This window comes from Heterocephalus glaber, unplaced genomic scaffold (genome assembly GCF_053883595.1).
Source record: "Heterocephalus glaber isolate CG9 unplaced genomic scaffold, H.glaber_assembly_v1.0 deba00001586, whole genome shotgun sequence".
Lineage (NCBI taxonomy): Eukaryota > Metazoa > Chordata > Mammalia > Rodentia > Bathyergidae > Heterocephalus > Heterocephalus glaber.
In genome coordinates, this window is record NW_028258364.1 from 18,782,483 (window position 1) to 18,795,967 (window position 13,485).

Genomic DNA, 13,485 nt, shown 5'->3' on the forward strand with positions numbered 1-13,485 from the left:
TCTGAACCAGTTGGAACAGAGGTTAGGTAGAACCCTTGAAGACATCGGTGTAGGAAAAGATTTTATGAACAAAACCTCAGTTGCCCGTGAACTAGCACAAACAATCAACAAGTCGGATCTCTTTTTATTAAAAGGCTTCTGCACAGCAAGAGAAACCACCAGCAGTGTGAAGAAACAACCCACAATGTGGGAAAAAAGCTTCTCCTGCTCTTCCTCAGACAAAGGTCTACTATCTCGAATCTATAAAGAACTGAAAAAGATCAGACCTCCCAAATTTAAAGACCCAATCCAAAAATGGGCATCTGAAATGAACAGACATTTCTCACACAAAGAAGTAGAAATAGCAAATAAATACATGACAAAATGTTCATCATCACTGGTCATTCGAGAGATGCAAATGAAAACAATGCTGAGATTCCACTTCACTCCAGAAAGAATGGCTGCTATCATGAAATCAACCAGTAACAAATGCTGGCGGGGCTGTGGGGAAAGAGGAACCCTGCTCCACTGCTGGTGGGAGTGTAGACTGGTGCAAGCACTGTGGAAATCAGTATGGAGATACCTCAAAGAACTAGGACTCGAAGTCCCATTTGACCCTGCTATTGCAGTGCTGGGGATCTTCCCCAAAGAATTAAAAGAATCATACCACAGTGATATATGTGCACCCATGTTCATAGCAGCACAGTTTGTAATAGCTAAAACTTGGAAACAGCCCAAATGCCCATCAACTGGAGACTGGATAAAGTCTGGTTTTTTTAATAAAATAGAGTACTACTCAGCCATAAAAAATGAGAAATTAGAGACATTTATAGCTAAGTGGATGCACATTGAGGCGATAAGCTTAAGGGAAATAAATAGGACACACATGTATAAATACCGAATAGTTTCTCTGCTGTGTGAAACTGAAAGTGTAAATAAGGACTAAATGTATAATAGGTTATGTGAAATAGGAAGAAAAGGGGCAAGGGGGAAGGAAATGGGAGGGCTAGGGGAAAGGATAGAATGGAATGGGATTAATATGAGAAAATGGAAAAATAGGAACAAAATCTTTGTAAATAGGTAGGGCTGGAGGGGTTGAAGGGAGGGCTAGGAATGGGGAAAAAATAAGAACCAAGATGCATTATGTAAAGGTACAATTCCCAATGAGAAATGTAATTGTGTTGTATACCTGCAATGTACCAATAAAAGAATTTAATAATAAATAAATAAATAAATAAAATCAAGGTCTTTAAGTAAAGAAAAGTAGAATAGCTATTGGGTGGGCAACTTGTATAAGGTTTTATGGCTATATTCTCAATGGTGTGCAAGTTGTCCATAAAAACTTTTAAATTTTTAATTATTTTATTTCCACATTGATTATAATTTATCAATATAATTTAAATGTAGTTAGATAGTGATCATATTGTCATCTGAGTCAGAAATGCTTTGTGATTTATTGTCCCTGCTTAAATCTATATTTGTGTCAGAACTGATGCCAAAGACCATTACTTTAATTGTCATGGACTAATGAGAAAAGGAAAAAAATAAGAGGCTGACAATATGTAAGTGATGTGCTTGGACAGAGTAAAGATCAAATGACATCACAGCATGCTGTATGGCTGGGAAAAGTAGATAAAGTAATCTGCAAAATCATTTTACAAGACTTTGCTGTTGGCCAATCTCTTGAAATTGTACACTTCCAGACAATGATAAAGAGGGGTTTTCTTATTGCTGCCAGTGTTCAGAATCTAGGCAGTTGGAAGAGCCATGCATCTAGAGCAGCCGCAGCCCTCTAACTTGGGCATTTCATTGACAAATGTGTATGTTACTGTTCCAAAAATGTAAAAACCCAGACATTTCCAAATAGAAAGAGAAGAAAAACTGGGCGTATGGACATTATTATGACTAACAAAGAGTAATTTCTTCTATAGCTTTTTAATATAATGTAGTGGTTGCTAGAAAAAAAGCATTCACTGGAATTACTAACCCTAGGAATTTATTTTTTAATAACCAACTTTAAAGTCACTTCTGAGCTGGCTGAGACATTTGGTGAGTTTGCATCTTGCTGCCCAAGAAGTGTGGCATTGTGTCGCTGCTGACATCATGCCCAGTTTCGAAGCATCTTTCTACTCCATGATAAACAGCATGATACAGGTGTTGGAGCCCAAGCATTTATCACTAAAACCAAGATATCTATGGAATCAAACTACCCTGTCATCCACCTGGATTATTCAACAGTCACAGAACATGAATGGTCCCCAAAAGTACGTCTCCCATCTCAAAAGTTTCAAAGAACAGCTTCCTTTTATTCCTTCACTTTGTAGAAAACAGTTCTTTGAGTGTTCTACAGCAACCAGGAACCACATCAGTGGTTCACATCAGTGATTCCACATCATTCTCCTTTTCTATTTAAAGTCCCTAAAAATCAAAACTGACATGATATTAAGAACTAGCCACCAGCCATGGGGACATGATGAATATCAGACTTCAAAATGAAGTTGAAATGGCAGATTCTCCCATCTGAAGATCATCTATTTAATGATCCCCAACTTGTATTCAAAATCTCTCCCAGCCAACCAGACTTTTCTATTTGAGCAACATCTTAATCTCTCTGTGGACAGGTGTTCTGAGGGGAGCCCTGCCAGTCCCCGCTGGCTAGAGCCCTGCTCCTCAAAGGCGGTGCCTCTCCTCTTCAGCCACTTCCCAGCCTCCTGCCACATAAGGAAACTACCCAAAGCCCTTTGGAGCCTTTAAAATTTCATATAAATAGTATGAGCAAAAGCATTAACCAACTCAAAACTTTCTTCAACCACTACTTAATTCCTGCTGGACCTGAGCTTCTAGCTAAGAGTTTTAATTCTTCTGAGATCCCAAAATATACAAGAAGATGCAATTTATAACTGTGAGCACTTTTTTAAAAATTTCACTTCCTTTGTTCCTTTTATTTTCCAGCTTTTTCATATCAAACTGACCTAAATCTTCTCTTTCTCTCTTCCTTGTCCTCAATTTCCTACCCAAACTGTCCCAGAGGCTCACTATTTTCTCCCTGCTCCGTCTGTCCTCTCTTTCTTCCTTCCTATGGGGCCCTCTTCAGTGGAAATCCTTCACTCAGAGCCTCCCTGTGCTTCCTTCACTCACCTGATTCACACCATAATATATACGGGGGAGGGAGTGCGAGTAATACCAGGCAGGTCTCTCCAAAGTTTACCTTGGGATACTGGAGTGGGGAGATGCACTATATCAAATTCTCCTTTAAAGGAGTCCACATATACTTAGTGATACCAACTTCCCTGAATTCATGAGACCCAAGTGTACCTGTACATATGAATACTACCTGCCTTCTCTATTCACTGGCAGCATAATTACAACCCTGATACTTTCTGCCAATTGAACAGCCAGCACCATCAGGCACAGAAAGAGCAGGACTTGATAATAAAGGTATCTTCAGATTATTATAGAAATAAAAAATCAAAGTTTAAATATTCTTGGGGATAGCTCCCAAATCTCCAAGATTGCTTGACCAGTAGAACAGACTTGGAGTTAGACGGTCTCTATAGTCCTTTGAAGCTGACACATCCTATGCATCTGGGCATACTGAGTTAAGTCAACCCAGAAAGATGGTTCAAGGCCTGAATGCTACCTTTGACATACTTCAGTCTTAAATCATTTCTTTTCTTCTGGACTCTGAGGTTGAGTCCAGAGATTAAATGGCTTTCTTACTAGAAAGGTAGCTCACAACTGGCACTAAATAAGCCCCGTGGAGTTTCACAGTGAAGTTTTCTAAGGCAATGAGGAAGGAGATGGTCTCCCATTTACAAGATCTCCTTCACAGAGGCCAGGATGAGAGGGGAGCCAGTCAGCTGTCTGCAGAACTCTATGCAGGTCATGGTGGAGACCTGTCCATCTACACAGTGACAGGAGAATAGCTGCCCTTCACGTGTGTGTTCCTCCACCTGCGCTGGAGCCTGCAATTCCCAGGATTAGTGATCTGCTTATTTTCTTTCAATCCTCCCTGTGAGCAGACACCCTAATGAAATATTATTCTTTCTCCCCCATCATGCCCTTCCATGCGCTCTGGGGTCTCTTCACATCTTCCCACAACATCCTGCTCTCTCCCCTCCACTGATCACCCAGGATACCCTGCAACATGCCAGTCAGATGTCCACCTCCAACTGGAGTCCATTCTCAGTCCCAGCCCCAGTGAGCTCCCCACTTCTGCCCTCTCTTGACTCTTTCTTATATTGCTTGTGGTTCTCACCTCATTTCTCTCCACAGTTAAATTCCAAACATGTTGTCAGACCTCTGAACTCTGCTCCCCATAATCAGAGCTGCTTAGAGTCAATCACAGCTGTAGCTGACACCAGCTCAGAAGAGAGCACAAAGGGATAGGATAGGAGATGACTGGTTTTGGGTGATGGAGCAGAGGAGAGGGATGGGGCTGGATATCCAAGCACCAGTCAGAACTGAATGGGTACAGTCAGGAGAATACTCCACACCATAATGCCTATGCCCCCTTTGAACTTTGGATTTCATTCTCAACCACAATTTTGACTGGGGAGAAATACTAAGGTATAACCCAACATGACCCCAAATATTTTGCCTTTTGTTCTCCTGACCAACCAAATGTCATCATAAAGAAATACACAAGAAAACATGTCTTCTGTCTTACTCTTTGCTTTACCTTTAGAGCATATGAGTAATTTCTGGTAATGGAGGGTGACACTGCTGTTTTTGTAAAGATCTTAATGCTGGCTCTGTGCTTGCACAATTGTCCAGACCTCTTTGCTCTGCTCAGGGAGCTTATCCAGGAACATAAGGTACAGTAAGTATATTCCAGACAAATCCCAAGTCCTTCAGGGGTCCGGAAAGTCTCACGGTTTGACTCCCTGCCTTGTGTTCTGAAGGGTCACAGAGACCTTATGCATTAATTACGTATGCGGGACCCTAGGGAGGGGTTGAGCCAACAGTCAGCTTCCCTGTAGTCTCGGGAATAGAGACCCTGAGTAAGACACTTAGACTGTCCTCTATTCCAGCACAACCACACACGGCAGGGAAGGTGAGTAAGGGAAGAGGAGGATCAAAGAGCAAAAGTTGAAGCCAAAGGAAGAGGCAGAGAAAAATGGAGAGGGGGATAAAAGAGAGAGGAGGGCAAAGGAGAAGGAGGAAAAAGAGAAGCAGGAGGGAAACTGGCAGGGACAGAGAGCAGGGACGGGACTGAGAGCAGGGTAATGAGGTGGTTGGTCCTCTAGTTCATGTTCTCCCCTGCATATTTAAACATCCCCTGACTGAAGTGGGTGGGATGGCACTGGGGGGTGAGCGGGCCACTGTGACACCACTGCCCCACGGATCCTGGGCTCTGGTCCTCCACAGCCCCTGACCGTGTCCTACACCAACTTCTCTGAAGTCCAGGCACTTAAAAGTATCCACTCCAGGCAGCTCAGCTATTTCAGCGAAATCCATTTCCATCAAATCATCACTTCTAGCAGTGATAGAAAAATTAATGATTTCTTGAAGGGACTATTGTATTTAAATATTTCAAGCCTGTTGGTGTGATGTGTGTCAGCCAGAGAGAAACATATTGACTTGGAGCTGCAGCTAATGCTGGCTTTTATGAATATCCTGTCAGATAAATAATGGCTCTCAATGGATCCAAGATGATGTACAGTTCTAAAGCACACAGGGTTTTGCCAAGAGGCTCAAAGGAAACTGCCACCACAATAGCATGGGTTGAATAATGGAATTTTCGTTTATCTTTTGTACCACAGAAAGGAGCAGCAGAGAGGTTGTCTCAGCAGACACCAAGGAGAAGGTAGATTGATTCCTCAGATTCCACAAAGGGTCCAAACTTTGAAGGCTGCTTGCTGGATCTCCAGAATACCAAAGAGCAAGTGATATTTGTGTTTGAATGCGTCCCACAAGCAGGGAGGGCAGTTCTCGTTCTTGCTGGGACAAGCATTCAGCTCCCTTTGGCTGACGGGAGCTGAGGACCTGCAGAACCCTGAGAGTGGAACACGGTCATGTCTAGGGCACTGCAGCCATCCAGCCATCCACTTTATGTCCTATCATCCCCCTTTTCTCATCTCCCTCCCATGACTTATCCTTTTGTCCATGTCCTTGCACATCTGAAAACAAACCCAATTAGAAAATGTGAACACTTGTCATTTGGCTTCATCTGCAGAGTTGCAAGGAATACTTGGTGAAGGCCGGGTGAGGGGAGAGATTAAAAACTGCTGGATGGAGAGAAAACGCTGCTGTTGTCTGCGGACGTCAATTATCCATAGGCAGTTGGGACTGATTCTGGTACGTGGGCAGGCCCACAACTCATCTTCAAAACACATTTGAGGATGAGAAGTTACAGGACTTTCAAATTCTAAATAACCCCATTTATACTGAAGCAGCCAGTGGCTTATCCTGGACTCTTCTGCCCTACTCTGGTATTAATGTTGCTTCTTTTTAAAGCAGCTGACAATCTCTGCTCCCTGACAGATAAACAGAATAGAAAGATTAATTAAACTTTGGAGCAAAAGATGCCCTAGCAGTATTTCATAGGAGGATGCAGCAAAAAAGAAAGGGGGGAACTATGCAAATCAACATTAATTTGAAAGGCCTCATCTTAACTGGAATCTTTATGTTAATAAGTTAAAATATCACATAGCTTTAAAAAATAAGAATCCAACTTGTTAGCATACTACCACTGTACTCAATTTCCTTGAGCAAATGAGCTCAGTAGTTCTGCTAAGAATCCATCTAGGCTTATAGGGTAGGGAGAGAAGTCACCTCCACCCACATTGTCTGGATGTATATTTGGGACTGAACGTTTTCCCACTTTCCTGAGCTCCATGGCCTTCGGTCTACAGCGATAACTCTGGGACCACCATATATGGACAGTTGTGTGTCATTCAATAATGGGGACACATTCTGTGATATGCATCATCAGGGGATTCTGTGACTGTACAAATAATATAAGGACACCTCAACAAGCTTAGATGGGACAGCCTGCTACATGCCTGGGTTACACGATGTAGCCACCCTGTGGATAGAAATGCCATTGTTCAGTGCGCGTCTGCATTTGTGTTTATCACACCTTCTCTGAGTGGGCTCTTGCAGAAGTGTGGCCCACACAGCTGCTTGCCCCATACACAGTCACAGAAGAGGTGACTGTTCTGTCACATACAAATGAGGCAGCATAGACCTCAGTCTCAATCCCAAACTTCCACAGTGTCAGAAGAGAAATGTGGACATACAACTTGCCTTGGCATTTCATGTTCGTAAAGGAAATGGCCTTAAATGACAGCAAACCAAAGGCCCCATGTTTCCCAGGTGTTCAGCTCTTTGGACACATTTTTAAAGCTAAAAAGAAAAAGAAAAAACAGGAACTGGTTCTTATTTAGGGGAGGTCTCTACTCAACTGTCTAATTGAGCTCAGGTTGGCATTGCCTTTAAGCCTTTGGTTATTCTCCTTGGTGGCTATTAACTGTCATCACACAGCCAAAATATCTTCCCATCTCCCATGAAGCTATTCTTTCAAATTCTCACTGTTATAGTTATTGTGTTATAGACATGAAGCTGTCATTTACTAGGAAAGAATGTCAGCCTCTGGCATCTCCCACAGTTATGGAGAAGAGCCCTGATTTAAATAGGATGAAGGGTCCATCAGCAGCCTCTCCTGACCGCTCTATGACCAAGTCCCCCATGTTTACTGGGACTGAACCCCTCCTTGTCCTCCAGCCTTCCTCTTGAGGGCTTTAGATGAGCAAGCGTAAGACGTTCCTTTGAAGGTGAGCAGTATCATGCAATGTGCCTTTTGTCGCTGTTCCAATGATGGCACACTCACCCTGGAGTCCAGCTACCATTTCCTCTGATGTTTGAGGTTCTGCTGACATTCACAACTGTACTTCCCTTGCTCTTTCTTCTCTGGCCTTTGCTATATTTCTAAATGGAAACTTAATTTCTGGAAAGCATGACCAGCAAGAGGGAAAGCCCTTTATCTAAAAACTATGGAAAGACCAGCACTACGTGAAGCGGATACAATCATTCATGAAGACTCTCTTTCTGAGCTGGCCCTGTGCCTTTACAAACTTGAAATTCAGCAGCAAACATCACAGGCAGGGTCCCTGTTCTTCCATCCTCATGTGAGGGGAAGACAGGAGAGAAATCAAGAGTAGAAAAGGAAACAAAAATGCACAAGATGGACACACAATGTGGTGAGCTCCTTACGCAGAGTTCTGCCACAGCCCCAACAAGTCACACTTTTGGGCACAGTCCAAGGGCAACACACTAAAGGCCCTCGTCACTCTGCAGTGGCTTTTCCACTCTCAGAAAGTGGATTTATTTCTCTCTTTGTAATGAGCAGAGGACTGTTCTGCCTGAGATCCAGCAGTAGGTATTCCCCTGGCAAATGAAGTGACCTCTCTCTTTATTTTCAAAATGCCATAAAGCAGGGCTTAATATATTATTTTCACTTAAATTCTATATTTGTTCATCCCCAAGTATACAACCCAAGAGAGTAATAAGGACTAAAAGCACACAATTTATCCTATTTCCATGATTCCCTCCTTGCTCCCAGAGACCATTTCCAATTTTTCTGCCAGACATAGGAATACCAAAACAAAGTTTTTTGAGGTGTTGCTTCCTTGGTTTTCTTAGTTTCCTATGTCTTTATAGCTCTTGAAGCATTTTATCTTTTCCTTTAAAATGTTTGAGGACTTTGCTGTCCCCACTAACAACCTGAATCAGATCTTTTTATTTACCTTGCAAGTCATTTCCTATGTTCCTTCTTGAAATCCCTTGTGTTATGACATTACCTTGTAACTTGGATAAACCACTAACACTTCCTTTACCCTGAGCCCCTAAACCTCAAAGGATGCCCAGATAGCCTTATTCCCTGTCACATATTCTATCTGCTTCTCTTTGTTCTCCAGGATCCTGCTGGCTGCTGGCAGCTGGCAGCGGCCCAGAACCCAGGCCAGTCCACAGACCATGGTTTCCACATCCTGCTTGTTTTTCTCCAGCTGCCTGTAGCTTTCTTATCCAAAGTGAGCAATGCCTTCTCTGGAAACCATTTCTATCCCAGCAGGCAAGCCTTTGACACTCTAAAAGGAAAGCACTGGAGAAGGCAAAAATCTCCACTCAAAGTTTTCAGCAGGAAATGGAATGCCTCCAAAATGGTGCAGCAGTCCATCGCTGAACAAAGGTGGCAGGAAGAATCACCACACATCTCCGGCATCCTCCAGTGCCGGGCAAGATTTCCTTTCATGGCAGCTGTAGATGTCATTTCAGAACTTTACATCTCTGTAAGCACAGAACAAATCTTTATTCTCAAATAAAATATGAGGAATGTTAAGGATTGTACACCAGATCTTTAAAATGTATGGAAATATTTCTGTGAACCAGAGGGTCTATTCAGCATTTTGCCAACACACAAGGGAGAAGATACTACAGTCAACACAATCATTCACAAGAGAAACTCCATGTCCTCCACAATCAATCACTAAAGAGAGCCACTGCTTATGATTATTTATGCTTAAAAATATTTAAGTATTCCCTACTACATACATTGGACCCTGGAGAGAAATCAGGGTCATGAAGACCCTGGGCTCACCTTCAATGCATTTATAGTCAACAAAAATTGCACAAGCAGAACGTGAACAATGTTACTGCAGACCTGTAAGCACTGTGCCAGGAGAGCAGAGAGAAGAGGAAGACAATTTGGGCTGTAGGTGGAAAGGATTTGCTGGAGAGGCAGCAGATGAAGGAGCCTCAAATGTGGGCTGAGAATGAAGAACATTTCAAGACAGAGGAATTGGGTTGGGCTTTGTCATCTTTCCAATATTGTCTTCCATAGTTCCATTTCACAAGCACCGGACTCCTACCAGAACACCGGAAGCATCATTTCCTAAACACATCCAGTACTTTCTAACCTCTGAATATCTCCTCAGAGCCCCAGATGAGCCACCCCAGCCTCATAGCACTAGATGAGAGATAGCTATCCCCACAAACTCCACCCAAATGGCAGCCAGTGAGCAAATTTAATGAGTGCTATAATTTGAAGCCACTTTAAGTACTGAAATGGTTTGTTAAAAGGTATTAAATAATTGGGACAATCACTTAGGTGACCTTCTTTTTGTCCTTTAAGATGGTAAGTTCCATATTTCAAAAATCTAAAAGTCTCCTAGATTTTTTCCATATTCATAACATTTGTTTGGCCAATTAACGAACAAGCTAGTTGATGGAGTTTGAATCTCCTTCAAAAGCTCAGACTTGGTCCTCAGTTCAGCATGACTAGGAAGTGGTAAAAACTTTAGGAAGTGGAGCCTAATAGAAAGAAGTTAGGTCATAGTGGGAGTGTGTCCTTGGAAGGGATTATGGAACTCTCATGTGAGCAGCTGCCCCTACCACATGTTGCTGCCATAGAGCCAAAAACAACAGGACAACAAACCATGGACTGAAACCTCCAAAACTGTGAGCCAAAACTAGCCTTTCTTTTAAGCTCATTTATTTCAGGTATGTGTTACAGCAACAGAAAGCTGACCACCACATTACTCTTTTGAGTGAATCACAAGTGTGTTCATGGTATTCAAACTGCATCCCACCAAAAAGTCTCTGGGTGGGAATGAGGCTGGGTAGAATGTGAACTTTATGCCCTATTCCAGCAGAAACTGCTCATTATATCACAAGTTCTACCTAAGAATCCATTTTAATGAAAGATTATGCAAATGTAAAATGTTTGAAAAGTATTGTTCTACAATAATAGGCCCAGGCAATCTGAGGTATGTTCTCTGCTAATAACTCTGGTTGCATTCACAACCCAGGGGTGCAATTGCTTCATTTTTTTCTCATTTCCAGCCATAACTAAACTGAAACCCTAGTTACATTTTCTACCATCTCTCATATGCTGGGCATTTTTGCTTCTACCTGGAAGACCTGGTACATAAAACATAACTCCTATTGCTTTCAGAAGCTCCCTCTATAAGCAACAAACTAGTAACACCTGCTTGGAAAAATTCCTCCCAGGAGTCATGGATGACATTTCTGGGAAAGATCCCAGAATGGCACACTGGAAATTAATAAGTGAACCAAACAAATGACTCCGGTGGAAGCTGTACCCTCTTGTTCATTCAGCAGAATTGTATTGTCAGTGTAATGACCTACCTGTCTCCCTGGGCCGCTACTCCTGACTGCTAAAGCCATCTGACCTTATTTCTTATCGGTTGAGTCTTGCTTTAGACTCTAGATGCCCACATGTCCCCAGTCCGGCATGAAGTAGGGATACTTAGGTTAGAAATACAAGTGTTTTGGATTAAAGATGACCTTGGTTGGTCTAGTCTTCTTTATGAACTGGTCTGGTGACTGGCCATGACCTTTCTCCCAGATCCCTATGTTCCTCGCCAGTTTACAAGCCCCAAGCCCCAGCCTTGCTCCTACCTGGATAATCAGCCTCAAGCTTAGTTTCTTCTAACCAGAGCCTGGCGTCTTTCTCATCACTCAGCCTGACAGACTCCTGACAGTGACACATGCCTTCCTGTGCTGAGCATTTGCCAGACCCCCCACCTCTGTGCTCCACCTCCCTGCAGAAGCACCACCTGTCCCTCATGCTGACCCCCTCAATACTGGCATTTCTCCAATCTGCCACTCTTTTCAGCTGTCACATATTGTGCCAGCAGACTGCTCTGACCCTCCTGGCAGTCAGTCTCTCAGGGCTTGCCCTACCACCATGGGTGCAAACTTTTCTGGGGACTTTTCTTTTTTTTTTTTTTAGAGCTGATGGAGCAAAGTACCAGAGACAAGGTGATTTAAACAAAAGAAATTTGTTATCTCATAGTTCTAGAGGCTGGAAATCTGAGATCAAGGTGACAACAGAGTTGACACCTTCTGAGGGTTGCAAGGCCCCAGGGCTGTCTCCTGGGCTGAGAGCTACCATCTTCTCACTCTGCACATCATCTCCCCTCCATGAGCTCCTCTGGGTTCCTCTTCCAACAAAAGCACACTGAGTCAGGACCCAGCCTAATGACCTCACTGTCGCGACCCCCATAAAGACCCTTTGGCCTGTCTTCCTCCATTTTGGGCATTTGATCAACACTCCTTTCTGGCTGGACCCGCAGAATGGGTATTGTAGCTGCTAGGTGCCTGACACCTTCCCCTCCAGCTCTACAAGAGGAGAGCTCAGAAACGTTTTCCCCACCCTCTTCAGCACGGAGGGTGGAACCTGAACCGAGGGGCAGAGCTGGCCTTCCTAGGGAGTCTGCGAGCCTACCAGCTGTGGGCCCCAGACCAGCTGGGGTGCTGTTGACAATGCTGGGTGAGTGCCCTGGGGAAAACAGTGCCTTCTCCCATCCCCACACACAGCCCTCTCAGGCCTGTCTCTCTCCCGGTTCTCTCCAGCTACAGGCAATAAGTAGAGCTGCCATCGTGGTTCAGCAGGTGCTCTACCGGGCTCTGGTCTCCACCGAGTGGCTGGCAGAATCCATCCAGAGTGGCAAGCTGGGGCCCGGCCTACGGGTGCTGGATGCATCCCGGTCCTCACCAGGCACCCGGGAGGCCCGAAAGGAGTACCAAGAGCGGCACGGAATGCCGGGACACGGCGTCGCCTTATGAAATGATCCTGCCCAGCGAGGTGCACTTCGGGGACTACTTGGGCCGCCTGGGCATTGGCAGCGACACGCAAGTGGTGGTGTATGATGGTGACCACCTGGGCAGCTTCTATGCTCCCCGAGTCTGGTGGATGTTCCGTGTGTTTGGCCACCTCGCAGTGTCAGTGCTCAATGGTGGCTTCTGGAACTGTCTGAAAGAGGGACACCGGTGACATCTGAACCTTAACACCCAGGGCCTGTTTTCAAAGCTACATTGGACCACTCCTTGCTCAAGACCTATGAGCAGATCCTGGAGAATCTTAAATCTAAAAGGTTCCAGCAGGTGGATTCATGCCCCAGGGGTGGTACCTGGCTCCAGAGCCAGAGCCAGGTGCAATAGGACTGGGCTCTGGCCATATCCATGCCTGGTCACCCCCGGAAACCAAGTATGGTCACAGACTAAAGTACTGTGGCTAGGACTTCAGCGTGTGCATCTGAGGAGACACGATTAACCCCACAGTGGGTGCATCCCTCCAGTTTGGTCTGCCCCACATCCTACCTAGGTCTGAGCCTGCAAGGGCCAGAGCAGTGACTTCCAATTAAACCTCATGTGTGATGAAGAGATCCCAGCTTGCACCTAAACAGTGTCTATGGCTGGGCCTCAGACGGGAACGTGTCTGCGGTCTGAGGATGCTTGCCTGCCAAGAGTCCATCTGTAGCCTTGACAGGAGGAGGGGACTCCAAGAGCAAATTGACCCAAAAGACAGCTGGCAGATGAGTGGCCACTGGCCGGAGAGAAAGAGCATGTTGTCTGATCCTTGGATATTCCTTGCAACCCCTATAAATTCTTATTCCACGGGGGAAAATAGGCTTCAAATTAAAACTGAAGACATTATATTTTAAAGGGTTTTTAGTTTAGTAACATAGGGCAATGCTG

General features: G+C 44.3%; 1 pseudogene; it reads left to right on the top strand.

The window, feature by feature from the left end:
* The first annotated feature begins 4,688 nt into the window (after positions 1-4,688).
* Positions 4,689-13,025, top strand: LOC101703762 (thiosulfate sulfurtransferase-like; annotated as a pseudogene).
* Positions 13,026-13,485: the final 460 nt, after the last annotated feature.